This window comes from Amblyomma mixtum, chromosome 7 (assembly GCF_055824585.1).
Source record: "Amblyomma mixtum isolate Tamu chromosome 7, ASM5582458v1, whole genome shotgun sequence".
Lineage (NCBI taxonomy): Eukaryota > Metazoa > Arthropoda > Arachnida > Ixodida > Ixodidae > Amblyomma > Amblyomma mixtum.
Window position 1 is genome coordinate 70,121,671 of NC_143018.1, and position 12,976 is coordinate 70,134,646.

The 12,976-nt window shown below is 45.0% G+C and overlaps 1 protein-coding gene and 1 long non-coding RNA gene across 4 annotated transcripts in view; one reads left to right on the forward strand and one right to left on the reverse strand.

Moving 5' to 3' along the window:
* LOC149336393 (neprilysin-1-like) overlaps window positions 1–12,976 on the reverse strand; it is a 49,003-nt gene that overhangs the window by 15,775 nt on the left and 20,252 nt on the right. The gene's annotated exons all lie outside the window — the stretch shown is intronic.
* LOC149336394 (uncharacterized) lies at window positions 1,208–9,372 on the forward strand. Of its 2 annotated transcripts, XR_016284266.1 has the most exons (5): window positions 1,210–1,723; window positions 2,492–2,582; window positions 3,482–3,808; window positions 5,802–9,091; window positions 9,174–9,372. It is a non-coding gene; the product is annotated as an uncharacterized LOC149336394 (long non-coding RNA). The 2 variants fall into 2 exon arrangements; XR_016284265.1 differs by lacking the exon at window positions 9,174–9,372 and having other exon boundaries at window positions 1,208–1,723; window positions 5,802–9,112.

The window sequence follows — 12,976 nt, forward strand, 5'->3', positions numbered from 1 at the left end:
CAAAGGATTAAAAAGTAAACTGACGTAAAAAGGTCTGTTAATAATGGGGTGAACTGTGCCTAGAATTAAAAGGAGTGCCATACGCCGTGCGACGGTGAAGAATAAATGGGCACTCTTATTTTCGTTTCCACATTTCGTTTCCACATTTATTTTCGTTTCCAATAAATAAATAAAACATGTGCCCCCCTCGAACAAAATTTCTGGCTACACCACTGCTCGTGTGGAATTCGCGCGTCTAGGGGCCCGCGTTTCCCGCGTGTGCTTAGTTGTCCTTCGCCCACCGCAGTAATTGAAAGCGACGGTCACTTCCCGTGCTTACAAGAGTTGAGGAACAGGGAGGAGATTTTCGATACCGGACGAATGCCCTTCCCGGGCATCGGTGGCCGTCGTGTGGTTTCGCGCGACGAGGGGCCCACGTTTCTCGCGTGTCCTTCACCTCACCCGGTGAAGGCTAATTTCGAGCGCTGAGCTAAACAAGCAAGTATACTAGTTTCATCGAATGCAGCCTTCAACTTCAGAGTCCCAGGGACGGGCGTTGCCAAAGGGGGGCCACCGCAGATAACCACCGCAAGATGGGCCACCGCAGTAATTGAAAGCGAAGGTCACTTCCCGCGCTTGCAAGAGCTGAGATAAGTATTTTTCTCGGCTGCTACTAATTGAGACCAGGGCCGAGCAGTTGGAGACGGCGCGGAGACGACGCAGTACGAAGCAGTAACTGAAAGTAGCCGCCTGTCTCACACGGGTATTTCCGCTTTATTAACTTTTCCGCTGACGAACACCGGCATAGGGCGCCCTAAACCGGCCGGTAAGGAGCCAAGCGCCACCAGCGCGGGGATCTGTGCCCCTGCAGTAGCACGCTCCTTCGTTGGCTTTGAAACGCGCGCGCAGTAGTCGAGGGCGGGACTTATGCAATGACGTCAGCCCGGACAAGATGGCGCCGAGCTGGTTTCCGGCTTCACAAAATGTCACGTGATGGCCTCTCCTCTCTTTTTCCTTCCTCCATGCCATCGCTACAGCGCCTCCCCCCCCCCCCCCCCCCCCCATCTCAGCGGCAGTCAGATTAGTAAGCGTTTGCAGATTACGCACTTCCCCATTACCCCGCCTTGCTATCTCTGTTATCCTTCGCGCCTGCTTCGGAGGGCGTATTCAGAGGAAGGTGATCCTCGTTGCGATTGGCCAACCCAGAATAGACGTCACTGCTCTACTCTACGTCACTCTGTGGGGACTTTTGGGGAACACTGCGCTTCAACCGACAGGGAAAATCTCAACTCTTCTTGAAAATCCTTGCTCAATATCCCAAGGTATCCCAAGGTGCATTTCTTGCTCGCTTGTTTTTTTATTTTTTTTGGAGACGGACACGTGCGATGGCGTTGCTTCAGCGGTTTGCGACAAGGCGTTCTTCAATACTAGTAATTTAAAAACACCCATCAAGGATATTCATGGGGAAGGACGCGGTTGTTGCTGCGACGCGTCTTTTCTTTTTGTCTTTCCTCTGATATCTCCTCTATCTGCACGCGGCAGCGGTGGTGGCTCGGCTCCAGCCAGTAGGCAGGCCCATGCAATTTCCTTTTCATCGTTCTCCCGGTCACAACAACAACATGTAGTAATGCACGGCCGTTCTTGTGCGACTTACGTCCGAAGCATTTTGTCGCCCTTCGCGACCTGCGACGGCACCACGACTTCGAGGAAGAGGTGGAGAATCTAGTCTTCGACTCTAATAAAGGTAAGAAATGAAGTCTGCACGCACGCTGTGATTAAAGCAATAAAGGGCCAAAGCGGGATGCAGTCGCGCGCTTAGATTACCGATTGAAAAGTTGCAGTTTATTGACTTTTCGAGTGCGCGCATTTTAAGTTTGTAAACACAAAGCGCGTTCTTTTTTTTTATTTACGGGCTTACACTCGCCTGGGGAAACTTGCACGTGGTTTTGTGCACAAAAACTTAGCGATGACATGCACGTTTTTTAAAGGCACCATGAAGATTTCAATGAGCTTAGTCTAGTGCAACAGATCTGCAGAGGTAGCCTTTGCGGGCATTCGAGTGAAATGTGAAACGTAACGTACTATGTAACCTTTGAAAGCCATGACTTGTCATAGTCATTTTGCACTTATTTGTAATGTAAGGTGTATAGTTTGTACAAAGTTTAGGTAGTCATAGTTTTGACTCCTAATCATTCTGAAGTGTAGCATGACTCAGCACTTTACTAGTAACATAAGGTGTGCAGAGTTTGTACAAAGTTGCGTAGTCATGCCTTGCACTCATGACTCGTCATTCTGCAACATAGCATGACTGTGCACTTTAATGCTTTGGCATTCTCGCTGGTAAGCAGTCTTGTGTGTGTCTGCAGAATTTTTTTTTTTGGTGTCCTAGCTCCTCCATAAGCAAAGTGACAAGCAGTGCACTCTCTTTCATATTTAAAGTGGCCACTGCAGGAAAAAAACTGGTCCTTGCAGCAGACTCGCTGCTACAGGCCTTGCTTATGCTTTGTTGCAGGCACCTGCAATGTCTCGACAGGACACACAACATTGTCGCGGCATGCACTGGCTTAGCAGCGCTGAAGCCATGGCAATCGCAACACGCAGAGGTGTGTAGGAAGAATGCCCAGCATTGTTCTGCCTTTAGAAGTCAACAGCGCTGACCTGAATTTGTGGTCAAAGGACAGGGCCATGTAAAAGGTTGCTGTGCAGGAATGAGTTTTTGCAGGGTGTAGTAAAATTGAAATACTTCCATGTAACAGTCCGTGTAATAACTTGACCTGAACTTAATAATTCTCTCCAAAAATTGTTCCCCATGCGCTATAGCAGGCAAAAAGTGACTGATAAATTTTTAACAATAAAAAAACTGGGAAATGCAGTTCTGCACTGCAGGCAAAAGGCTAAAAATTTGAAGCTAAATCTGTGATTGTCATGCGCACTTGGCAGAGCGCCAGTAGTAGTGCGAGAGTACTGCATATGTGCCCACTCCATAGCACTTGCATTTTTCATTAGTGTATGTAAAAAGTACAAACTTTAATTTGGCCTTGCTTTTCAAAAAATAAAAGTAGTGTGATACACAAAAAATTGACTGAGAAGTTTTGCCGAAATTTTATAAACGTGCAAAAGCAGAATTTCATGAACATTGCCTTGTCTTGTTACTTTACTGTTGGCTTTCTAAGGATGCCTTATGCCGTTATTCATGTGCTATCATTGTGTACACGTTTTTATCAAAATGGAGCCCACCTTTGTTCACGCCTCAATTTTTAAAAATTTCTTTTTAGTCATGAGTGGTCATGGACTTATCATATGTTGGCATCGTGTCATAACTATGTTACAATGCTGCTGTGAGGCTGTGGTTGTTATGTCGCCGTTGCTATGCTCTTGGCACAAACCCACATACATCGCAGGATCTTGCTCGGGGTTTACCGTTCGGAATAGTGCTTTCACACTAATAATTAACTAATACTATGTGGAGTGCTTAGTTATGTTTACAATCTTTCCGTTTCAGGATTTTGTGCCTGGAAAGACAGAGAAGAAAGCAAAACTTGCTGCCATTTTATAGCTTCTACAGGAAAGAAGGAATGTGCACCAAGGGTTTTTAAACGCTACCTGCACTGCCACCGTTTCGGCTCGTACGAAGAGCTTCCTATAGAACAGTGCCAAAGGCAGGAAAAGGGGCAAGGAAGCTGCAAAATCGGCAAACACTGCTTTGCTACTCTAGAGGTCATGGAGAAAGAGGGCAAGGTATATGTAGTGTTTCAAAAGAAACACTACGGACACTTCAATGAGGCCTGCCACCAAAGGCTGTCCCAGGATGATGCCAGAGTGCTTGCAGGTTAGCCACTCCTCTTGTGCAAAGCATTTGTGCATGCTGTGTTGACTGTACCGGAATGTGAAAACGTTTAGAAGCTACACTCCACCAACCTTTCATAAATGGGAGACGAAAGTGCAATAGAAATGTATTTTAGGGGGAAGATATTGCTCATTAACTCGAGTGATCATTTCAATGATTTTTATTCTTCTGCGATGCATCTATGGCACAAAAGAGGTGGGACAACATGAAAATGCCTATTGTAAAGTGGGAGAAGGCATGTCCCACAAAACGAGGGGGCGGAAGAAGTTATAGTAGGGCACAGCTTAAGAACCCAGCGGTCAATGCCCCTCAAAGGAAGCCTGCCATCCAATGGCGTCGACCGATTCTCATGATGTCATGGTTAATCCTAGGGGGTAGCACTGCAGGAGGGTGGCAGATGAAAGGGGATTAGTTATGGCTTTAATTGGATTAACTGATGAAAATCAGCTGACGCCATTGACTGGGGGGGTCTTCTTTAAGGGCCATCTGCCACTTCGTTCTCGAGTTGTATCTCACTGTAGTGCAATTCACTTGAGCCTACTTGGTCGCATCGAAGGGTGAAAAACAATTGATCCACGGCACATTGCATGCACAGCACAGTCTGTACGAACTTCATGCCGTTTAGTTTAGAGATGCTTTGTGGAAGGGGTCCAGTCTTTCAAACTGAACATAATTAGGAATGTCATCTAGCACTGAACTACTTCAATGTCTGTTCTTTTGTTTTTCTGCTGGTTTCATTGACTATCCTAGGTCTGTCGCTCAATCCGCTGACGTTGAACTTCATCCGTAAGAAGTCGGCTTGAGCTCTATGAAACGTGTCTTGAATGACTGACAGTTGCACTCGATGCTAGCCTCTTTTTTTGGCTGCCTGTCAAAAGCGTAGGCATTTTGTTGCTGATCAAAGCAACGCCACCAGTCTAATGGTTGTATAAGGGCCATGTTTTTTTTCATAAGACAGATCGTCTGCAGTGAACTTTCATTAATTCGAATTATTTGGCTGTTTTGGCACTTCATCAGTAACGCTCGCAGGAACGGCTGTGGTTTGAGTGTTCAGCTACTAAACTGGAGTACCCGGGTTAGAACCCGGCTGCGGCAGCTGAGTTTCGATGGAGGCAAGAGGTGCCCACGTGCTGCGCAGTGTCAGTGCCCAAAGATCTCCAGGCGGTCGAAATTATTACGGAGCCCTCCACTACAGCACCTTTCTCTCTTGCTTCTTTCACTTCTTCTTTCCTTCATGGCATGGTTGAGGCAGTTACTGCACCATTTCCTTTCCTCAAAAACCACTAATATAAAACACAAGCCTGCACAAGAGTTGAAATCGCAAAAAAAACGAACAAGCAGCATTTATATTTCAGTTTATGTATGACTGGCATGCCCTCCAATTGTCTCTGACTTAGCAGCAGTCATTCAGGTATTGAAACTGAAACAGCATGAGAAAAATATTCACTTAGAAATTATTCACCTGGCATAAGTGAATGCTACATTGTGACTCGTGCACACTATTGTCTTGTGCAAACGTCCAAAGAAACAAAGATCGCGTTCAAAAATTTGGTGTCTCTACTCCTTTAAAGGTTGCTGTCAGGCGAATTGGTGCATTTTTTGAATATGCAGAATGAAATGGGACAGGATGAGAAGCACACGTCCTTATTCTTTTCTTGTCCACATTTTCAGTGCTGTTATATTCTGCATTTATAACACGCTGTATATAACTTCCCTGTTTTGCATTGCAGTATGCAAGTTTAAACACTCAAGCTCATAAAAATAAAGTCCATCTGGCTTTGAAACAACCATTTTGTCGTGTGCTTTGCAGTGCCACAAAAGTGAAATGAAAGTAAGATGAACTGTGTGTCACCTGTGAAAAGGAACAAAGTGCAAGACGAAGGAATCCGACCAGACGTATTTGTCACTTTATTACATGGCTGTAGGCAGATGAACCACCAGAGATGTTAACAGTTTTTTTCTGTACCATTTTCAGGCCGGTTAGCAGGAGTGCCAGAAAAAACCATTGTGCACAACATCCGAGCAGGTACAAGTGGATCAAGCCCACGGATGCAACTTGTGACCACTAAGGACCTCCGTAACATTGCAGATAAGTTTAGGATTGGCAAAACAGAGCAGAGAGATGCAGACAATTTTAAGAGTGTTGAATTATGGGTCGAAGAAAGGAGGGCAGAAAATGAGTCGCCACTGTTGTATTACAGGAAGAAGGGTGACCCCAACAGTCATGATGGTGACTTTGAGCGAGCATTAATGGCGTTCCCACAACGAGAGCTCCTTTATGAAATGGGGGCAGCGAAACTGTGCATTGACTCCACCCATGGCATAAATAAGTACTAATTCCAACTGACAACCCTGCTTACAATTTCTCAAGATGCCTTTGGTATCCCGTGTGCCTACTTGATTTCAAAAAGGGTGAACACGGGCACTGTGGTGAGGTTTTTCGAGGCGATCAAAGAAAATACACAATACCATGTCAGGCATTTATGTCTGATGATGCCCCTGTTTATGGCAGTGCATGGGAGCAGGTGATGGGTCCCTTGAGGAGTCGACTGCTTTGCAGCTGGCAGGTGCTACACAACTGGAGCACGCACCTGAATACAGTCACAAACAAGGACTGCAGGAGTACAACAAGGGACATGCTGCACACACTGATGAAGTGGACAGATGAGACTGACTCTCAACAGTTGCTCCCTGCACTTCTTGGTATCCACTCCAAAGAGCATCAGCTTAATTGCCTTTGGCTTCGTCAGAAATTTTGAGAAAACATACGCAATGAGGGCATGTCAGTGGGCTTACTGCTATAGGCAGTACATTGGATTAACAAAAAATAATCACTTGGAGTCAATGCACAAGGCACTGAAGTACTCTCACTTTGGTGGCTAGGTAAATGGGTGATTGAATACATTAATCAAAGTACTCTTCAATTTCACATCCGAGAAACTTTACAACAGGTGTCAAAGGAGGAGCAGACCACCGCAAATCTGCCCTATTTAGGAAGCATAAAGTGGGGATTGAGCTTTCTAAGTCCAGTACTGAGAGAGTGGGAGATGGCCAGTGGCATGTAAAGTCACAAAGTTTGGTGAACTTCAAGCACACAGTGGAAAGAACTAGCAAATCGTGCAGTGGCTGCGAGCTTCATAGTGAGCAGTGCAAGGCTTGCCACAACATGTACACATGTACGTGTTGACCATGCAACGCATGTGCACATGTGCAAGCACATGCATGCTGTTGCTATAATGGAGCTACACTCGTGCCAGATGCACAGCAGCCAGAAAGTAGCATCTGACTGTGCTGGCGTTTGTAGGCCCTGCCAGCTGAAGATGGCAGATTTCAGGTGAGGGATTAGGATTGTGTTATGAGCTAGTTGGCGGGCTATTCTGACAAAGTGCTTTAGCATAGCAAGCTCAAGACACAGCAGGGAAGAGGAGTGCCATTTGCTAATTTTCTTGAAGCCCACATGGTCATGAGAAAGGTGCGCCATCATATCCCATATCAAGCAGCACCATTGAGGGTACACTACAGGCCTCTGGTATTTCTTTTCTAGTCATTCCTTTTTCCCGAAACTTTCCTCCTAGGAATGGAGAACTCATCCCGCCACGGCGCCTCAGTGGCTCTGGCGTTCTTAGACTGCTTACCCGAAGGCTGTGGGTTTGATCCGGCCATGGCGGCCACATTTCAGTGGAGGCAAAATACAAAGATGGCCATGTGCTGTGCAAAGTCAGCGTGCATTAAAGGGCCCCAGGTGGTGTAAATTAATCCAGAGACCTCCATTATGGTGTCCCTCATAGCCCATGTGTCGCTTCCGAATGTTAAACACGACAATTAAGAAATTGAGATATTTCAGGCCCCTCATTCCCTACTCAGAATCTGCTTGTGTGAGTACGCCCTCTCTGGCACTGCTCAACAGAGAACTTCCGACAATTGGCAAACATTTTTCATCTTTGGGAAATTAGTGCACTCATTTTCTTGTTCATACCTGCCTTGCATTCACTATAATTTTATTTCTTCGTCATCCCTGCTTGATTTCATTTTGTCTGCATGTGATGCACTCAGAGAGGCATGCGCTCTTCAATAAAATTAGTATGAAGTGTCACTCCATGCTGCATTCCTCTTTGTTGCGTCGTGCTGTCACAGTGCACCACCCTTTTAGGACATCTTGAGAAAAACAGCGCTTGCAGACAAAGGACCAGAACAAGAAGGGCACAAAAAAAAAACAGCGCAGTTGTGTGTCCTTCTCGTTCTGGTCCTTTGTCTGCAAGCGCTGTTTTTCTCAAGATGTACCCCAGCCAACTCGCCCAGCAACACACCTTGCCTTTTAGGACAGTTGACAATATGTGGTTCTACAGTTCCGCAATGCATATGAGAAAAAGTATTCTTGACAAAAGGCTAAGCCGTAGCTGTCATCTTGCACACTGAAAGCTGCAGCGCAAAACTACTATTCATCTTATTTTGAAAAGAGAATACTGCTGCAACAGAAAAACAGTATTACTCATTTTTCAGAGCATTGCTGGTGCAATTTGTGACACGAACTTATATTGCCATGGTAGAAACAGCCGTGAATAAGCCTTCCCTCACATGATAAAGCACTTCATAAATGAACTTGCTTGGCTCTTACACAGTGTCTCTCCACCAGCCTTCCAAGCAATGAGCCTTCTGTTGTGTGATGGGAACACTGTGCCAATTTTGTTGCCTAGAAATTCTAAAATGCCCCTATTTGTCGAGAAGGCAGCTTAGATGAAACATATAGTGCCCAGTTAATGTCATTTCCTTTTTACTCATTAATGAAAAATGCTTCAAAACCCAACTGCAACGAAATTATAATTTGGCTAGAATGCCTGTTAATGTTCTGGGTGTGTCATAAAACTAATTGCAACAAAGTTTCATGCTTCTGAGAAAACTGACTCTGTTGCTACAAGTGTTTAAAAAGCTGTGTAGTAGACAATGTGGCATGTCCATATAGGCAGATACGGATACCCGAGTGCCATACGGCCTCATGTCTGGCCCATTGGGAATGAACAGATTAAGGACAGTGTAGAGTGAAAGGCTAGGGGCTAAAATGTGGCTTGGCCGTCATGGGTATGGTGCTGTGGCAAAGTTCTTAGGAATTTGTTTCAATCCTGCAGATGCTGATTTCTGTTTCCATTCCAGGTTTCTGTACACCATATTTACTTAAATAATGGATGCATTTGCATAATAAATGCTTTCCCTACATCAATCATCAAAATCTGGGGAAAGTTCAACTGACCACACCATGTTTTACACCATGTAATAAATGCACCAAACTTACCATTCTAATTTTTTCCCACAAGAAACTGCATCCATGATGCAAGTAACTGCGGTATTACAGGTTACAGAATGAAGCACTGTCAGCCGTATTATGTGGCCGCAAGACTGCCTGGCGCCATGTGAAGAGGAATGCTCCCAAGGCTCATCACATCACATTTACTCCAGTATCTAGATATGGCACCCGTTTCATCCTGCACGTCACATTCACCTCGGGCTGGTGATAGCCTGCCAGCTAGATTAAGAATGTCGCAAATAAAATATCTACCTAACTGAAAACTGCGGTTGTATATATCGGAGATTTTTATTGACTTGTGGCAGTCTACCTGGACAGGTTATGGTAATGCAGGGCAGCCCATTATGCACAGCATATGAGTGCATAGGCGCCACAACTTCGCATCTTTTCTAAGGGTTCATGTTTTGCACTATTGGGTGTGACCCGACCCATCTCTCCACAATCCTCGCGTAATTAATAATAAAGTGCTCCTAATCCTTTTTTGACAGCCAAAATGTATTTTCCTAGGCATATTGGCAATCTGCAATTTGTATTTCTCCACAGATTTGGTACTTCTGAGAAGTTGGACGGTCATTTTTATAAATGATATATTTTTAATAAGCTAGCAGATACTATTCTTGATTTAAACATTTGCAGGCATATATACGCTGCCATTGTTTGCCTTGATAAATACCGTGTCCATTGTGTAATCATAGTACAAACACGTTAATTGATTCTAAAGGATGTTAATGCTGCTTAATTACGCCGTACAAGCCCAGCTGTGGCTTTGGAAAGCTGCCCTTCCTTGGACTCTGACATTAAATACAACTTGTACGTGGGAAAGACTAATCTTACTGTGAGTATAACGACAAAATTAAACAAATTCCATTAGACGCTGGTATGATCCCGGCTGCGGCAGTTGTATTCCGATGGTGACACACTACAGGCCCAGATGCTGTGCGATGTCGGAGCACGTTAAGGGCCACTGTTGGTCGAAATTACTGGATCCCTCCACTGTGGCGCCCCTCGTAGCCTGAGTCGCTTTGGGACGTTAAACCCCATAAGCCAAAGTTAGCATTATGTTCCTGCCGGACCGAGCAGCCACTGACAGGGTAAGACTGTACGAATGGGTACCATCAATCACTACGTGACACCCCCACTCCACTCACCCGATGAAATCCCATCCATCAGTGACACATCCACTCTCTCCACCCTTCGACTCAGATTTTCAACCGCTTGCCAACCGCCTCCTCCCGCCCTCTCTTCTTCCCTCTTCCCTGCAATTTCGTGAAGGTGGATTTCACTCCCTCCACTCTGTCACCTGAGGCTTCAGACCGACGGATTATTCCAACATAGGGGGTTCTGATGCTGATGCACTAAAATGATATTTTTGAAAGGCAGCTACAGTTTGTTACATGTTAAGGAGAAGGGTACTCGCTGCACCATGCAAAATGCGAGATCATTCCCTGGTGTGCACACACTGCATCACAAGGAAGTACATTTGGCACCTAAATTTAAATGTGCAGTATAGCGAGCAGTTAGCACCAGGTGCCATACACAGACACGAGCACAAAATGAACACGCTTATTACCAGGCCCTCTCTGTGCACTCTCCCTATACATAGTGCGAAGACTGCTTTTGAAGCTAAGGTTGGTCACATTACAAAGAAATAAAGACAGCATGAGCATGAGAACCGGACACGCAGCACTGACAGAAATCTCGATAGTCGGTGCTGTGTGTCTGGTTCCCGTGTCGTCCCTTTCTGTTCGGCGACCAACCTTAACTAGAACAAACAACTTGCCCGAACCCTTGCTTTTGAAGCATTGCACATTGCATGCAGTAAGTAGCACACAGTACAATGCACAGACTGAGCCATGTGTGTTATTGTATCAGCAGTAAACCACGTGCAAAAAAAAAAAAATCGACAGCCAATAACTACAGTCGGTAAAGCGAAATTTGAGCGCAGCTCTTCACATATTTTAGTTTCGCAGTATGCTGAAGTAAACAATTCCAGAGAGCCACCTGCCCCGGCGAGAGGCAGTGATAGGTGACATTTCGCCCTGAGCACTTGGCTATCACATACTTTGTACACAAGTTCTGTCCCGCCTCATACGAACACCAAAACACTTTCTTGAATATCTTTTTCAATGAAGGCAAATACACTGGCTTACACAAACATCGAAATTACTTGCTATTACATCTTAATAAAGTGTTCAGTGTCACACTATTACGATGCTATATATCAATTTATGCATGCCAGCACATCATCTCTGGCTGCCAAAGATCTGACAAATCTTGCTTTTTGACAGTATGCGGGCACAGAGTCATTGATTGCACAGACCAAAATGACTATACCAGCAGAACGAGAACTCGGAGGATTACCTTAGAACTCATGTGCCTTTGAAAACATGTAGTGAACATGGCAACAATTTTATTTTTAAGGTGCGCCGCCCAGCGTATGCACATGCATGCGTTCAGTGCACTCTTTCTGCGCCATGAAGGACGACTCGGTCTCAAGAGCAGAAGTACACACTGCCAGTGCATTCCAGAACATTTAATTCAGATAGGTACTACATGAGACGTAAGCAACGTAAGTACCTATAGCGTTCGCACCGTGCAGCTTTATTGCTTCGCTCTGTCCCGAGCATTTCTCAGTCCACTGAGGTGGTTGCGAGCCACAGGTGGGTTAGTCTTGCGATTATTCTGCCGGCAATTGCTTCTCTCTGTGATCTAGCAGATCTACGCCACCTCGCACCCACAACAGTCGTCAACTGGTACTGTCGCCATTCGGTGTCCAGATCAGTGTCTTGAAGGATCGAAGGCGGGCTGGAAACGACATGCTGCAATGTTCTCCAACCCTTGCATCATGAGATAGTCAATGCGACGACATATCACAGCCCACACACTGCATCGTGATGATTATAACAAGAGTTATATGCACAGATATTTTCAAAATGAGCTGGAAACACCCAGATCAGGGACGCCAGTACTTGACGGCACGGGCTTGCGTCCTGCTCACTCACCTTTAGGGACGCATGGGAGGTAAACACGCATTCCATAGGCGGTCTACTGGTCACAAACAAAAAAGGGGCAAATTTAAAGAACTACACACGCCACAAACACGAGACACAGACGAATACTTCACTCGCAACAACCGCCGACCGCAATTCGAACGTACGTAAACAACCGCCATGTTGTTTTTTTTTCTTTGCTAACTGACTGTAGAGGGCGCTGTAAGAGCGCTAACATCATCATCATCGCGCGTTCCCTCAAAGAAAAGTAAATACAAATAACCGAAACCAGCAGTAAACTAGAAAAAAGCATTAAAAGTTAAAAATTGCAACATAACTAAGAAAGTAATTTATCAACGCACTCATTCAAAGGAAACGCCAATAAAATTGATTCACAAAAATAAAACAAAATATAAATATGCATGTTTTCTCCTCCTCGGTTTTGACTAAAGCTATGACGTGCGACTATTTTTTGGCAGTTTTCTAAATCGGGACGCCCAGTGCGACCATAAGAAAATTAAGGCAAGAAAACTGAAAACGTAACAGGGGCACTGAAGGGTCAACATTGCATCGTCAACAATATGCACGCTTTCTCTCTTGTTGCTCATCCCAAGCTTGAATGCATGTCAATTTGCTGTTTCAAAGCATAAAGGTCTTCTATCATTGTAGCAGATTGAACCAAACCAAATGTACTGCTATGAACAAAGCGGTCGCGTAACTTTCACTTATGCAGCTCACTCTCACATTATTTGCTATTTGAGTTTAGTTTTAATGACATGAAGCAACCACAAGTACCATCATAAAAGGTACTTTTCATCAGAGCACTTCGGATAGGCTAGAAGCCTTACTCCCAATAGTGTG